The sequence below is a fragment of the Lycorma delicatula genome, chromosome 9 (assembly GCF_047948215.1).
Source record: "Lycorma delicatula isolate Av1 chromosome 9, ASM4794821v1, whole genome shotgun sequence".
Taxonomy (NCBI): Eukaryota; Metazoa; Arthropoda; class Insecta; order Hemiptera; family Fulgoridae; genus Lycorma; species Lycorma delicatula.
The window spans coordinates 116,924,151-116,939,553 of NC_134463.1; positions in this window are offsets into that span (position 1 = coordinate 116,924,151).

The window sequence follows — 15,403 nt, forward strand, 5'->3', positions numbered from 1 at the left end:
GAATGTTTAAAATGACCGGTATACAACAGCATGTTAGTGTGTTTTCTCAATGTGTTATTGGGTTACTTTTATTGAATTATAGGGTTACTACAGTATCTGTCTAATGTTTTATTCATCAATTAGTATAAAACCTGGTACATTAAGTAATTTTTATGTGAAAAAAATGGGAAGCGTAAAACAAAAAAGTATCGTTTGATGTTATTCTCTATTCCTTTCATTGCAATAACATATAATTAATCTTTTAACTTCAACATTAATAGCATATTCAATCTACCTTAAAGATTAAAAATAAATTTATAATGAGTTATGTAGTATAGTTTTAATGCATTCACTGAATGACGCATTATACATTACATATAGCAGTATAAAAAATCTCTAGAAAAAGAAAGGAAATCTATTAATGCTTTCCATACACACCCCATAGAGACGTTCCAATATGTACACCACTAAATAATTCTAAAACTCATAACTTTTTTATTTTTAGATTGACAATATAATTAAAATTTTTTATGAATAAATGAAGATGTATACAAATAATATTTCACCAAAATGTATTTTCTAGTAAAAATTAAAAAGAATACCAAAAATAACATATTTATATTTAGAGTTAAAAATAAAATAAAATGTGAAGTATAATTTTTATACTTTAGTAGAATAAATATCTTTTCTGCCATAAATTTTAAAACAAGAATCAATTCAAGGAAAGTACTACATATCTCACCATCAGCATAGTAAAAAACCAAAAAAGAAGTACTTAATATTCCTCCATGGAAATATCCAGATTACAAAACAGGAATTAAAAATAATAATAAATAAATTTGGAAATGGAAGTTAGAGATAGATTAAAAATACATTAGAAGTTGGAGTAAATAAACAAATAACAAATGAGAATAGCGAGCAGTTTGATTTCATCAAGATAGAAAAACTAAGACTTTTTTCTTTTTTTTTTGGAGGGTGAAAAACGCTTTCGCATTACATCATCTGGAATAAAACGGTTTTATAAAAAAATGAAAAGAAACTAAAATCTACTCCAAAAAACTTACAACTAATATCACAGTTAAAATCTAAAATTTAACAAAGTCCGAGAGGGGTGTAAAGGCTCCCTTCTCGGATAACAGAATGAAAAACTTATACAAAACCATAAAAATTAAAACAAAAACAAACACATTAAAAAACTCTTCCAATATAAAACATATATGCAATAATATCAAATTTTTTGTATAAAACCAACACAACGCAAAAATAGAAACATATATGTCTAAAACTTCATTATCATTGCCCAAGATTCAACAGATGTTTCTGGGCAATTTAAATTTACGACGCAAGATCGCATAACATATGCAATCCACAGAAAAACTAAGAGAAGCTAAGATGAATAGCAACCATGAATGAATTTAATCAAAAATCATTGAAGAAATGCTTGAAAACAAGTTGCTTCATAAATATTAAAATAGAATTCTAACCATTAAAATAGATGAGAAAGGTAAAGATGTATAATTATGGTTCTAGCAAGAACATAAGGCAACTAAGTTATATAAAAAAATGTTTTCTGTACATACTATGAAATACTTATTTATGAAGGGTTTAAAGTAACTTTTTACCAATTCAATAGACAACTTTAATTTTTTTTTTCATTTGGACAGTATGAACTGAAATAGCTTATAAGATACATTTCTGTTGTTCATACAAGGAATTACATTTGATTATTAAGTCCAAGTGTTTATATATGCATCAATCATTAAATACAGTTTTTTCTAATATGCGAATTAAATTAAAAAACCATTACATTTTTTATGAAGTTACAGTTATGAAATGTCACAGTTTTTAAATTAAAAAATTACATAACAAAAAAGCATGTGTCCATTCATTCATTTACAGTATGATTCATAAAGGACTGTGGTTTGATAATTTTGAAATCTTTTAACTTCTTATAAAATTAACTTCTTAGAATTATGATAAAATATTGTAATCTATTTGTATTTTTTTAAGATGTAATTCAATTTCATAAATGTATATATAAAAGAATGTAACTTTTTGGTATAAATTTAGAATATTTTTTATGCTCTAGCTAATAAGATTTAGAAATAGGTTACTAAAACAGTGCTAATACAGTAATAAATTTAGAATAATTTTGCCTGTTTAGCACATAAAAATTACTGATAGACTAATAAAATCAGGGGTCAAATGATAATGAGCTTAGTTGATATTTAGTCACACGCCACTTCTCATACCTCAAAAATATATTATACCCATTTTTCTTAACATTAAAATTCTATCTATTCTACATAGCACCTAAAATAACACACTTACATAATAACAGGGTAAATCAAGAAGTAAAAGAAAAATGTTTATTTCATCCAAATCACGTCTCGCAACACTGATATTCTGCTGTAATCTATATCATCTGTTCACAGGTCAGGATTGTTTCATTGAAAGCAATTATGTTTAATAGACATCTTAAAATAGGTGATCCTTCAGACTGCTGAAAAGAAGAAATGAAGCAGTGTTCTCTCAATTCAGAAGGGCTGAAACTTGTAGAATATATTCATACAACGCAGCAGCAATATGGATAGAATTGTTTGAGTGGAAGCAAGATCTAGGAACAAATTGATAACTTAAAAAAAAAGTAGGATTTCTCTGTCTGAAGTGTGTTCTACAACGGACAACAAAAACGAGATTAATTTGAAAATTCCTTGCTTTTGAAAATATGAAGAGACTGAGATTCATTTCTGAAGCAGATGATATTTATGAAGAGACTCGGATTTATCACTTTCAACCAGACAGTCGGCAAAAAATGTTTGGTCTGGAAACATCCTTTATCTTCTACAGCAAAAACTTAAATACAAAACTTATAAGTCTGAAGGTAATTCTGGGTTATGGATGGTGCCGTTTTTTATTTGATACCTATCTAAAGATCAACGGATAAATTGCAAGGTTCTGGTTTATCCAGATGGCCTCATCTATTTTCAGCAGTAGATATGATCTTTTTCACTTAGCACAAATAATGAATGACTGCAAAGAATGATGACAAAGAAGTACTAAGGTCATCTGGAAAATGAATCCCATCTGAGCACAATTCTCACACATCTCATAGATAGTTACTGTTTTTTCATATGCACAGTGTTATTCTTTATTCACTATCTAGTCAATGAACCATTGCTCTAAAGTGTATTTATTATTTATGATTTTTAATCAACATTAAATAGGTTTAAGTCAATAGTGAAATCATGGATTTTATGGCAATGGTGTATAAACACTATTGTTACACTTCTGCAAGTGCTTCAGTGATGGTTGGAAGCTATGTTGAAAAATGGTTTAAAGTTTGTAGAGTTTAATAAAAAAAAAAGTAAATTTTAAATAATTTAAAATACTTATTTTAATAATACTATAATTTTAAAATTTTATTAGTCTCTTTTTACAAGCCTAATAAAATTATTTTTGGACAAACCTCACATAAAAAAAGACAAAATATGAACTTAAAAAGTACCTGTTTTTTAAGTTGACTTAAATCACCAGTAAGATCAAGCTCCATATCAGATCCATCGGTTACGCATAATGCTAATCGCTTAACAATCACTTTTCTTTCATCTGATGGATCTAAGAACAATAAACACAAACAAAAATTAAGATATGCAATATATCTGACCACAACAAAAATATATCATGTTTTACTTATTATTATACTAATACCAGAATTTAACAACTAACCAATTACACATGACTGATAAAGTAAAAACCACAAAAAAAATGCTTTTTAAAGCTAACCACTTTTTTCTCAGAAAAATTTCAGTTAAAACCTTGGTAATACTTGGCATTTTTCTCACTTATTGAATATTTCACACCTCATCAAAGTAATATAATGATTAGATCATCAAATAAAATAATATAATAAAATAACTACCGAGACTGTTTTATTGACAATTTTTTTGTCAGTTCATTAATTTTTGTTGTAATTCTTAATTTCACCATACAGCACTTACTACTAGAGTAAATGAAATATTTTATTATAGAATTAACAATAAATAACTCTTGAATACCAGTGCACTGCATATTACTTCTACTAATTAGTAGACACGGGAAGTAGATCTAGGAATAGAAGAACAGAACAAAGTTCATGAAGATCATAAGGGTTATAATATATTAAAATGTGAAGTAAATGTGGCCATGAAAGTGATGGCTAATGGAAAAAGTTGGAGGATGTGATGAATTGCCAATTGAGTTGTTTAAAACTCTTGGAGAGAATGGAGAAATTCTATTTTTGGATCTGTGATGAGGGTAGATGTCATACAGACTTTCTGGATACAATAAAAGTGCCATTACCAAAGAAATTCAATGCTAGAAAGTGTGAAGAATACCGGACTATTAGTCTAATTTAGCAAGCAGCAGAAGTCTTACTAAGAATTCTGAACAGGAGGTTGTACAATAACTTGGATGAAAATATTGCAGAAGAACACAAAGAAACATGAAATGGTGGTACTGGCAGAAAGTGTAACAAAGTTAAATGAAATGCTTAATGATCTAAATAAGGCTTGTGAGATTCTAGGGATGAAAATTAATAAAAAAAAAAACAAAATGTATGGTACTCAGTGGCAAAGATGAAAATATTAATGTAAGAATTGGGACTGAGGTACTAGACCAGCTGATGAAATTTAAGTACTTGGGTAGCCTCATAACGAAAGATCATAACAGTACCACAGAACTCAGAATGAGGATAGCAATGGGTGAGAAAGCAGTTAATAGGAAAAGTAGTTTGCTATGTGGGAAATTAAATTTAGATTTGAAGAAGAAATTGGCAAGGTGTTTTATTTGGAAGATTTATGCTTTATGGTGCAGAAACGTAGACTTTAAGAAAGGAAGACAAACGGCGAATTGAGGCATTTTAGACGTGCGTATGGCATAAAATGTTAAATGTCTGTTGGCAGGATAGAGTAAAAAATGAGGAGGGGTTGAGAAGAATAGAGAAAGGAATATATTAAATACCATTTTAAGCAGGAAAGGAACTGGCTAAGACACTGTATGAGAAGAAAGTGCTTACTAGCAGATGCAGTTGAAGGATTGGTGAATGGAAAGAGAGGAAGGGGAAGAAGATGATTTCAGTTGATTGATGGGGTTATGGAAAGAGGAAAAAATATGGAAACAAAAACACTTGCATAGGACAGGAACAAGTGGACAGCAGTCATGGCAAGAGCTGCCCCATTGGCAGAATACAATGAATAAATGAAGTATGTTAATTGTAGATGTTACATTCTATTAATTTCACTTCTTATTCGCTGAATATTCATATATATTCAGTGGATATTCATATTATTCTTATATATATTCATTAAATATATATACTTCTTCTTATTCACTGAAAGGAATCAGTTTGGCAAAATAATTTTGAGAATTTCATACATCTTTGATGGATTTCAATTGAATGTCCTTTTTTTTAGTCCTGAACATTTTCTTTTATTACCTAATAGCTTATTTTCTTTCTATTGCACTATATTAGCATGCTTGTTCTTCTCTTCCTTTCACTTTCCCCTCTATGATGAAAGTTTCTGCATAGCTTAAGTCTCAACAAATATGTGTTCCTCTTTCTTATCTTCTTCATCAAACTCTTCTGTTTCCTATTCTTGTCATTAATTTATCATTTTTCCTGTGTTTTTTTTTTATTCTTCTCCACACCCATATCTCAAAACTATATTATAGTTTCTTTCTCACTTTGAGTAGTTGATACAAATTCATATGATAATACTCTCCCACAAAGTATTAAATTAGTTCACTAGGATCCTTCTTGCCATCAACTACCCTTTTACTTCTGTGAAAAAATCCTCATGTATATCCATAGGTTTTGCTTTACCTGTCCCACACAGCTTGCATTCCAACTCATCAAACTTTCCAAATGCATAACTTGATACACCTTTTTTTTTTTATATTACTTTCAGTATACAAAATACAATCTTTCTTTTCGGCAGTACATTAAAATAAAACCAACATATTACTCTTGAACTTAGGATTTTAAAATATATGATTTGCCCAAATAAACAATCAAAGAATTTTCTTTTCAGTAATCAATCATATTTCTTAAATATTCCATCCTCTTTCACCAGATGTCTTCTTTCTCAATCCAGTGTTTTCTAGTATTATCAGTTTTACAACACAAAGCCTCTTTCAGTATAGCTGCTAGTGTAGTTCAAGCACCTGTAAATTGAACACTACTTTGAAGTTCATCACGTAATTTATTTAAAATAGGCAACTCATTATTTTGTGTGAAACTCGTTAACTGTTCAGGTTATATAATGTCTTGATCGAAACTGTCTCATTCACTAACTAGTTTTAAATGTTGTTTATACTTTATGATTTGCTGAATGAACACGACTGTGATTTAGATTTTAAAAGATCCTCCTTTTCAAAGTTTTTGAATTTGCGATTTTGAAATCCCATAAGGTGCACAGCTTCAGCAGTTCTTTCTTCACATTTTTGAATGTTTCTTCACTTCATGAGTCAAATCTTAGTAATTTTGGGTTAAGAAAAATGAATATGACAAAGAAACATTTTTATTATCCCTAATTTCTATGATATACAATAGGTGGAAGTATTTTATTTTAACGGATTAAGAGAAAGCAATACATTTTAATTACATATACCAACAACATAAAAATTCCATTTGACATTTTTTTAATGACAGTTACATTCTAAGAGTACTTAATTGATGGAAGAATACCTGGCAATTGGTTGAGTCTGAATCGTGTGGTGGCTTCTTGAGATCGTTGTCTTTTGGCTTTCCTCTTTTAAGTGAGTTCTGGAGCATCCCTACGCAGATCAGCAGTAATCCACAACCATTGCTTCATTCCAATGGTCCTAATATCTTTGTTCCATTACAGAAATATCCTGATGGAATCTTTCTCCGTGTTCATCACTGAAAATTCCACAACTAGGAGGGAAAAAGTCCAGGTGTGAGTGGAGAAAATGGATTTTAAGGGACATTTTGCATCCGAGTTGATGGTAGCAGAAGTACTGTCACCAATTGGCTGACGTTCTCATCCCTTTTGTGGCCTAAAAATCCATGAAAAAGCCCTTTAAGGCTTCCCAAGCTTCCTCTTATTTCCCATCCAAAATTCGGTCAAACACAGGATACTGTGTTTTCTACAAAGTTGTTGAATTTGCGTCCCAATAAAAATACCTTCCTTAACTTTTGCATCACTTAATGTAAGAAATTTGTCTCTTGAGTATTTGAAGGCCTGTCCTTCTCAGTTCATACTTTTGACAGAATTTTTCATCAAACCCAGCTTTATATGAAGGGGTGGAAGAGGCTCAGCAACATTTTTTTTGCAGGCCATTCTGCTTGAATATAATGCGATTTCCTATCCCTTCTGTCCCAGACACATAAAAAGCAGCAGTATTTAGTGTACCCAGTTGCATTCCTAAGAGTACAGTGATTAATTTTATATTACCACAAATTTTCCACTTGTGTTCAGCACATTTGATGTCAGTCTAGGAGGACTGCCATGTTAGTCTCCTTCATGTGAACTGCATGACTAACAGGAATAGAAGGAAGACAGATGGTTGCAGTAGTAAAGTACTACAGCTTTCACACTAAGCTTGGAGGAGTCTATTAATATCAGTTGGATCATGATTCAAATTCAGACATTTCATCAAGCCATTAACATCGCAGCAAACAGCAAAACTGTTTTTCTTCTCAAAAAAAGAAAGCAGATCCCTATGACTACGTCTGTATTGTGTGAGAACCTGAAATCACGTTGAAGAAGATTGCTGTAGTCATGACTCTAAAAGTTGTGACTTCTCCTTCGACAATTCAAGGTCTCGAATGAGATCATTCAATTCTGCTTGACTCAGTCTGTGTGGTTTATCGTCTTTTTCATCAAAATCAGTCAAGGCATGTGGAAGGCTTGTTGGGTTCTTCTTCTTCCACACTGTCTTCATTTTCTACTTCAAGCTCATAATTTTGGGGTGGAGAAGGAACTGATAAACTAACTGAATGTGAATAGCATATGTGGTTGAATATGGTTAGTATATGTGTGTTGAATAGCATATGGAGGATTAAGGTATTGAACTGTTCCTCTTTTCTTCATTGACAATCCTGCCTTTATAGGTCGAGTTAAGCAGTTATCTGTATGATTTGTAGGCTCCTGCCAAACCATAGGCACAGCAAAAGCCAGAATTGTTTTTTTTTTATTTTTCAGCCATTTTCATAATATAACTGAACATGAGTTGGAACATATATGTAGAGCCCATGACTTATCCTGGTACCCTACCTTCATATCAAAATAATACTGATAGACAGTCTTCACAAGAGGTGTCAGATTGCATTTCTGTGATGAAAATGTTATTTTACTACAAATATAACAAAAATTATTCATTGAATTAACACACTTTCGTGACATTTTGATTTAACAAAATTTTTACTTCAAAAGCACTTGAAAACCAGAAATTCTGTACATTAGTACAGAATACAACACAAACAACATGAAATTCACAGCCACAGCAACAATAACAATGTTTATAATCTACAAACAGCTGGAGAACATTGTGTTTCGTAATTTAACAGGTGTGACAACCCCAAAAACAAAATTACCTCCAAATTAAAAATGTAGATAGAGTAAAATATGACATGTCATTCATTGTATCTCCAAACCAAGACCAAATCGGTCATTTTTGAATTCAGCAAATATTAATACATAAGAATAAGCTATTTTTGATCCCAAAACATTTTGATTGTTGGGCAGTATTATTGACAGAATTTTTAACATTAATATTACAGCAAGTTTTTAAATATTAAAGAAAGGAATTTTCCTGTTTTAATGGAAAATATTGTTTGCAATAACAAGATAATTTTTGTAACTGGACTAGTAAATTATTTAGATTAATTTAAAATAAAGGATACAAATTACCAAGTCCAGTACTACAATATTTAAGAAAATAACAGCATTACAATTAATTAAAAATAATTTTATCATTCAATAATAAATTGTTTATTTTTCTTTAGGAATAGTTTGCCACTAAAATTAGTGATTAAATTAAAATGAAGAATCACGTTAACTTTCAGTATTTGATGTTTTCAGTAGTTGGTGTTTTAATTAATATATTTTCTTCATTTCTGTTAATCTAATGAAAAATTAAAATGAAATAATAGTAATTTAGTCATATATGTTTGTAACACCTTAAGTCTCAAATTCTAATCGACCAAAAAATCCAGAGTAAATCCTTCCACATTTCTAGAATGTTTTTTCTCTATTTGCACAATTTCACAAGTAAACCCAGGGTTTGCACAGAATTTTAAGATTTGTCCTTACTTTAAGTGACTTCTCTTGACCAATTTAATAAAAATTTCCTGACTCTCATAATGTATGCTAATGCTGTTTACTCTGCAAAATATATAATTTTTTTTTTTTTTCGGCCTCCACCATACCCATAGCAACCCAACTCATGATGTCTTTTTTATTATTTATTACAACATTAATTTTTAGTTTATTTTTTAAATACATTTAAAATTAAGGTATTTTTTGTGGTAAATTGTTTCAGTAAATTACATTGTAAAGTATAAAAAAAATGAACATCATGGTAACTAAAAGTAACACAGCTAAGAAATAAAAACTAACTAAAGCAATTTTTAAAAATAATTGGCTCACACATGAGTGCTAATCGTTTTTCACAAAAACTAGCCTACATTATTTTTCAAAGCAAATAAAAAACAATATCTAATAACTTGATTTGCATAAAAATGCTAGGAAACACACATTTCAATTTAATAAAGAATATACGTATGATCACAACTTAAAGGAAAACTAAAATCACTGTGACTAAAATAATACAGATAAGGAAAAGTAAAACAGAACAACTTATTTTGCACAGAAAACGTTATTTACATTTACTTGAAAAATATTTTGTCATTGTTATTTTAACATATTTGCAGAATGCCATCAAAGTATGGTGCAAGGCCATGATTCGTGACAGAAGAGCGTTGTTTTTCCAAGCTGAAATTTTGACGCTATACAACTACCAGGAAACGTAATTTTAAAAGTTGTAACTTCACATGAAGTTAAGGATAACTTATTTTATACAATATTGAGAACCCACACAATCTCCGCCTTAGAAACAGTCTTTATAACAAAAAGAAGTAAGTGTGTTGTCATTTTGTGTAAATGAAGTCAAGGATTCAAATGAATCATTTGCTGCTAAAATGCTATTACTGACCAGAAGATCCAGGCAAAGAACACAGATGTATTAAAACCACTGTTCTCACACTTGTTGATCAACGTTTTAGTCTGACAAGTTGAAGTCTCACCGAGAGAAAGAAGTTTTTCAGTGAATGCTGCAATTCCTTTTCTTAATTATTTCATTAAGCAACTTTCCTTTACTGTGCAAAGTATGAGCCATATTGCCAGTTCAAAATATTTTTTACACATATCACAAAAAGCATGGTACACATCTCTACCAAATGAATTCTGGGTGTAAGCTTATATCTAACCACTGGTCATTACACAGTATTTTTAGATACCATTTAAAAGCAATTAATTCCCTAAAATACAAAAAAACATTCATATGGTTTGAAAGAAATTTCAAGAAAATCGTTAACAAACTTTAAATTTTTCAACGCTAACTTTTTGTTAAATTTTCACCATTGAAAGAATTAACAGGTATTTGTAATACTCCTTTAATATAAATGAATAATTAGGGAATGTAACTCAACTCAAGACATGTTAATTGCTGCTTGATGCACGTAGTTGCAATGTGCTGGGCGATGGGGTTTCCACTTCCTAATGCCAGGAAAGTATACAAATACATTTTGGCATTACTTAAAAAATACACTATTAATAACATATGCTTAATTCAGAAGCAAAAATGCAATTCTTTTAAATGTTTTTTTAAAAATTCCTGACTAACTTTATGTTTCCTGCCTTTGAGAACAATGTAAAAAACACATATCAAGTAATTGCAAAAAAATTACTTAACATTAATTACCTTTCAAGTTACTGAAATGTTTTCATCCAGACCTTTAATATTAACTAAATTATCAGCAAGTCAGTGGTGTTGTTAATGAAGCTATCATTAAAAAAAGTTAGAAAACCTCTCAAGTATATTATCTAATTACACAATCTACATGTTATATTTTTTTTTTGATAAAATTAGTTATAATTACCACCTTTAAGGGGTTTTGTAAAAGTTAGCTGCTGTTTACAAGTTCTCACTGAATAACATCAATCGTTATACTCCCAACTCATTGCTGAGGTTCATGACTGCATTGACAACATGTTGCCATCCTGTCCACCTCAAAACCTGTTTGTTTTAAAATAAAATGTTGACTTTCTTGAATTCGTCTATTCATCTGCTCAGTTATCCATGGTCATCTGCAACTTGGATAGCTAATATCCATGCTCTGGTGTCATCAGTCTTTCCTTTCACAATGGCCGTTTTGAGGTTCTTTCAGTCTCCTCTAACAATATGCCCAAAAAACCAGTATTTCTGATTGAAATGGGAAGAAAGGTGTTTGAGATGTTAAGTTTTTCAACTGACACATTGGTTCAATTTACAATCCACAGTATCCAACACAAACACCACATCTCAAAAGCGTTGCTACATTGCTTATCTCTGGCCTTGAGGGTCCAATTTTCACACCCGTACAAGAAAACACATTTTAACAAGATTGAATATAGTGTGTATTACTACAAACTTCAGAAGTCCTTAATAATAAAAACACCCCTTAATTCAGAAGGAAGTTTAATATTTTACCACATTTTGTTAACAGAAAACTGTACTTGTATATAACGCACTACTGATATCACAATAACATATACCTGTTATAATTAAAACTAATATTTTTTCATAAATCCAATCTTATTTACATGTGGAAAGGTTTTTTTGTTTAACACCTGGGTCCACCGTTAGGCATGCTTCAGAGGACTTTATGAACGATTTGTATTGTGTGTGAAAATGCCATGCCTGACAGGAATTATGAAAAGTTATAAAATTTAAACAAAACCTTTCAATACAGAATATCATATATTCAGGTCAAGATAGGTTTATTCTTAATTCAAAGATAACATTTTTGGGCAAAAACATTTTTTTTACGCAGGAAAATATAAATTTGTCAATTTCAATTTTCTTTACTGTGTATATCTTCAACAAGCAGACAATCCACCAGTAAATTTATAACAATTTTACTTATGGTAATCCAGGCGATGTCCATAATTAATGGAATAAGAAAATTCAGTTATTCTTAACACAATAAGCACAGTCTCGAAGTGTCGTACTTAATTCTGCCAAGGGACTGTTGATGTATAAATGTCTTTATTTTATATTACCATGATTCAAGTTCAGTTAAGTTAATGTGCTGTCCCTCAGAAAAGTTTTGTCAATGTTATTGCTAAACTAGTCCATGGTTACTCACCTTGACAATTTTTAATTTTTTTTTTCAAGTGCTCATTAAATCCTGGTTTCCATATATCTTGCTATTATTTAAAGCTTACATTTATTTCTTTTATATAAAAAAAAGTAATATGATGTACATATAAAATATTTTGACCATGCTGATCAGATTGTTTATTATCCAATAAAAAAAAAAACACCTTAAAATGATTTGTTACCACAATCCATACTTCTCATTAACAGCTTATTCATAAACATAGAAAAATTTCCCCAATCCAATAAGTCTTTTATGAATAGTCTTACCTGCAATAACATATCTAGTTCTTCCATCGTGCCAGCCTTTAATAAAGAACAACCCACCCAATATACTGCTAACTAAATCCAGTGGCCACAAAGCAAGCCTAGTGACAGCAGATCTAACAATATAAGCAGGCCTAAATAAACAAAATAAATTGATTTATATTTTTCTAACCTTCACATTTTACAAATATAGAAATCTCATATCAAAGGTTTCTTTACCAATCTTCAAAATAAATTGTTGAAAATTATTTAAAAAAAAAGGAATGATTTTCCTCTACCATTAATTATGTAACCTTACAATTTTAATCACTTAAATTTTACTGTAATGGATTGAAAATCAATAAACACAATTAACAAGTAGAACGAGAAATAAGAATTTCTTCTTCCAACAATCAACAAAAACAGCATATAGAAAAAGTAATAAAATTAACTCTAGAAGTTTTATAATTAATTGCAAAACAACCTAAAAACTTTAGATATTACCAAATATACAAATGAATACAAAACTTAAGAAATGGATGAAACTATAAATTTGCTATACAATTACTTTTCTACATTAATAAGCTCGTACTAACACTTTGAGCGACACGTGGATTCACAGTTACAGATCTAATGGCCAGGTGAGTCGAATCTGTCACCACATGTTAGGTTTAGTTATATGGCCATGTAACTCTGCTTTGGTTCATAGTTCCTATTAAAACACATGGCAAGTGAAAGAGCATGGCCAGTATGTCATGAAACTGTTATTGGCCTGTTGATAGCGAGTCTACACTTGTGTCTCATGGCTACTACTGTATGATAAATGTAATGAAATAATGCAGAATACCAGTATTACAATATGATGTTATTTTTATTGACAAAAAATTAGAAAAGCAACTGCAGAAAATAAAATATAGATAATAAATTTTCAACTTGAAACTAAAAAAAAATTAACTTTTCAGACCAAAAAAACAGTCCAAACAAGTGTTTTTCACATGGCAATCTTCCTGCCTTCGGCCTTTGACTTTTTTTCATAACATCGCCTTCTTCCTTGTCTGCCAACATTGACAAGGCGGTGAGGTTGGTCTGCTGGTGTCAGAGGAGGAACGGCACTAATATTGATTCTTGTCAATTTGACTAATTCTTCTTTGAACGCGATGATTTGCACGTTCCCATTTGTAAGCCGATTGTATAAGTATAGCACATTTACTACATTGGTTCCAAGAAGCAATTCTACAGCAAGTTTTCTGTACCACTTCACTCCATGTCTCAGAAGGTGAGCAATAACTCTTGATTTGGTTTTTTTTTGTCAGAATCTGTTAAATCTCAAATACTTTAATTTTTTTCACAAGAGGGTAGCATAAGACTATGAAGGGAGGCAATCAGATACCAACATATTTTTGCGGAGCGCTAATCAACTGCGGATCATTATGATGGGAAAAGGTTTTTAACTGTTACTGACCACATGAAGCCAATGTGTCACCACACAAAAAAACAAACAATAAAAACGTATTTTTTACTCAAGTTACAGTTATATTACTAATACATTTTTTTTGTGAACTGAATGAAATTATATGAGAAAAAAAATTGGCCATTAAAATCGTTTTACTTCCTATATAGGTGGCACTCAAAGTGCTAACATTTGTTTTGTAGGTTTTTCTTGTATTCTCCAATCCTACAAAGATAACATGTCAATCTGTACTGGAAATATTAAAAAATACATGTGTATGAGTCACTGGAAATAAATAATTGATAGAAAGAATACCCCAACACAAACTGCAGCAAGATGTTAACTCTACAAATTTTAACACTTCAATTAATTTGAATTGATTGAAGCGTTTAATCAGATTTAATTTCTAAATATTCATAATGTATCAGCCTACTTCTAAATTATCCATATTTACATTTATTTTAAAATTACTTTTTAAATTTGTTTTTGCTATTATTCAATAGAATGTGTAATACTAGCATTTTAGTAATAACAAAAATTACATTTTTGATTATGAATGTCAGATCATATTTAATATTAATTTCAACAAAATAGATACTTTCTTGTGAAAGTTTTTCTTTACTAAAATTTCAAGTTATCACATTTACCTTTAAAATCAAAAAATAAAATGAAATATACTGTTAGAACTAATTAGTTGAATAAACTGAACTATTAATTCCCTTATATTAACTAGCAACACCCAATATTTGGAAGTTCAATAATAAAAAAACAACTATTAGCATCTCAAAATCTTATGCTTCAATACTAGTAGAATGAATCTGAACAAAAAATAAGTCATATGTTCTTTCTACATTATATTTCAATTTTTGTTTACTTTAAAACATTTCACGACCAAAAACTAAATTTTAAAAAAAATTGCACACCTTAGAACCATCTTCTGCCATTTACTTTTTAATTGGCCATGAATCATCTAAACCGATTTGACTGTCAAGTTTTATTAAAAGTTTCTTTTTTGTCTTAAGAAAAAATCATTTAATTTAGAATTTAACTTCATATATAAACAAAAATTTTTTAATCCTATATAAATTGTCACATCCATTATCACCTTAAAGTATTAACAGCGGAGCATGAATCTAACAAAAGGTTCTCTTGGTGATATATAAAAATCACAATTTATGTTGCAAAACAAAATAAGGCAACCCAAGATGCAAGAATGAAAAACTTCATATACACTGCTGAATAACTCAAAATGAATAGGCATGACTAATAAAAATTGTAGTCCTAATGGCTAGAAATTACTGCTTG